The following is a 2,766-nucleotide window of genomic DNA, read 5'->3' on the forward strand; positions in this document are numbered from 1 at the left end:
CTTTTAAAACAAGTTATAGATAGGCAAAACAGCAGCGAGTGCCACTCCAGGTGCAGTGCTGATGAGTTGGAAGGCTAAAAAGAATAGAACAAATTAATACAACTGCTAACAAAACCATAACTTGCAGCAACTGCTTACCTGTGACCTGATAAATGACTGCACTGCCAAATAACCAGATCCACTTCCACCTTTATGCGGTGCAACTGTAAGAAAATGCTATGTGAAGGTTTTGTTTACATGGGGTGATGTTATCTAGCCACGCTAGCTCTTACCTTCCTGTCAAACAAATGACCAGACAGATCGGTCCAGATATTGGAGGTGCAGCAAAGGAGGCTAAGCAGATAAACCAATTAACATCAATAACTTATTAAAACCAAAAACAATAAAACAGTCACGCTTACCCAGAACGGTGCAAACAAAGGAAGCAGATTAAATTGACGTCACAACGCAAGCAGCCTCACGACAGGTGCAGGCTTGCTTATATGCAGCAGCTGAAATTGGCCTTAAAGTGGCAGCGCACCATTTATGCTGCTACAATAGCAGTGATAGCAATTGTTGGACCCAAAACACAAGAGAGCAGGAGCGGGGTTTGAGATCAAAACTTGAAGTTTTAATCAAATTAAATAGAGAAATTCAAGGCAGCAAAACAAAGACTTAAATCCACAGGAGGATCTGATGACTGAGGGGGAAAAAAACAAGGAGTGTAACAGGTGTGCTGATTACTAACGGGAGCCAGGTAGTCTGTAAGGAGCTTGGACCAGAGACTACTAAGGACATCTAATGTTACTGATGGATAAAAAGCAAAAACGCAAGCAAAACCACACAGGAGACAATAAAATCTAAATTAAAGAGCATAAAACCACGATAAACTAGGACAGATTGTTATTTCACTGACTTTATCTGATTCTATCTTCAGCCTCAGGTGAATGACTGATCACAAAGGTTCACATATGTGTAAAATTTAACATTTTTATTACTTAGTTTGATAGTTTGTGGGACAGTGAGCCATTCCCCAGTTCTAGTCAGCCTTCTGTTGTATTTGTTGCACCTGCTGATCTCAGTATTCCAGCTGCATCGTCCTGCTGTGATTATTTAATGTGTGGCGTCCTCTTAGCAGCTGCATATCAAGGGCTGATTTGTTACTGAAAGATATCATGTTTCGGCCACTTTTACACGCAGGGCTGATTAAAGTTCGGGGCTCTGCGTGTGGACAGAAGGGCTGCTGATAATATGCGGTGATGAGGGAAGCTGCTCCATTACTGACAGCAGACACTCTGAATGAGGGGGGAGGGGTGGGGGTTGGTGTCTCTGCAGTCAAGCGGCTGCAGAGGGGGAAGCCCGGAACGTCAATGCAGAAGAAAACTACTCAGCTGGAGCGCCTGACCTCATATCGCCGAGGCAAACGGCACACAGGCGCAGAGACTGGTGTCTCAGTATGCGTCAGCCGTCGTCAGATTGCCCGTCTGTGTTTCTGGTAGGTGATGATGAGGCTCCATCACAGCTGCCTGAGAAGTAAAACCCTCTCTTGCTGTGTTGAATCTCCTGGACTTATTAAGATGCAGACACTGCAAGACAATCAGGAATGGCACAGGTCTTTTTTGACTTAAAGCAATAGTTTATATCCACTGAACTGGAATTCTGTGGAAAGGTTACGAACAATAAACATCTTACCTGTTGTAGACGGGTCTTTGAGTGACCTCAGCTTAGAGGGAGACGTTAATTCTGCAACCAACAAGTCTGATCTCAAAATGTTTATAGCAGTTCATGTGAACGCTGTTCTACAAACCTTTCCACCAGCAGTCAGTTTCACATTATGTGGTTATTTACCCAGTGATATGGTTAAAGAAGCTGCTAGCTGTAGCATTTTTGCTGAAGGATCCTAATATTTCTGCCAAAATAAGAGCTTACTGCAAAGCTAACAACTATTTAAGGCTTATAAAATACTGTTTGCATGATCTGCTATGACATATTTGAAGTCAAGGTTGTTTTAAGATGACAACAATCCACTTTGATCTTCACCAATATACTTGAACTAGCTGTTAACATACCATTTAAACCAGCTCTCCAAACTGAGGTTGTTTTGATATGAGGCAATAAAGTGTTGGACACAGATACAGTCATGAGGCGTGGAGAAGGAGGTGAACCCTGAGTGCAGACTCATTTTTAAAAAACTGAAAATTTATTATAAAAGGGAAAAAAACAAGGAAACAAAAAGGGCTGGTGTGGCAGCAAAAACTATACTAAACTAAACTAAACTAAATCCAGAACAGCAAGTCAAGGCGGAAACATGGACAAAACAACACAACAATGAACCGGCAGGGGAGTGCAGAAAATGACCAGGTTTTAAAGCAGAGCATAATGAGGTAAGTGGGCACAGGTGAGTGATGAAGATTGTGGACAGGTGGAGATGGGCGTGGCAGATAAACAGAAGCAGACTGAGGGCAAGAAGAGAATGATGACAAGACACAACAATGACAAAACCAGAACACATAATAACAAAATAAACCAAGAAACAAAACAAACCCCAAATCCTTACAGATACGCAAAAATTTAGAACATCAGGTCCCAACTAGACTTGAACCTTTTCTCTCAGGTCTGCATCCTGTGGGAGTGATGTTCAGAGGGGCCTTCATTTTCAGCCTCTTCTCTTAAAAAACAAACAAACAAACAGAATTTATGCATTTTATGGCTGTATGTTCAAATTAAATTGAAGCTAAATTTGGATCAAAACCATAAAAAAATAACTTTATTATTATTTACCAGCTG

At 41.5% G+C, this 2,766-nt stretch overlaps 1 long non-coding RNA gene across 2 annotated transcripts; it reads right to left on the reverse strand.

Moving 5' to 3' along the window:
• Positions 1-2,408, reverse strand: LOC108236181. 2 transcript variants are annotated; one of them, XR_003039180.2, is made up of 6 exons: positions 2,049-2,408; positions 1,672-1,722; positions 402-1,565; positions 273-333; positions 139-203; positions 1-74 (listed from the first exon to the last, which is right to left on the reverse strand). It is a non-coding gene; the product is annotated as an uncharacterized LOC108236181 (long non-coding RNA). The 2 variants fall into 2 exon arrangements; XR_001808589.3 differs by lacking the exon at positions 1,672-1,722.
• Positions 2,409-2,766: the final 358 nt, after the last annotated feature.

This window comes from Kryptolebias marmoratus, linkage group LG12, assembly GCF_001649575.2.
Source record: "Kryptolebias marmoratus isolate JLee-2015 linkage group LG12, ASM164957v2, whole genome shotgun sequence".
Lineage (NCBI taxonomy): Eukaryota > Metazoa > Chordata > Actinopteri > Cyprinodontiformes > Rivulidae > Kryptolebias > Kryptolebias marmoratus.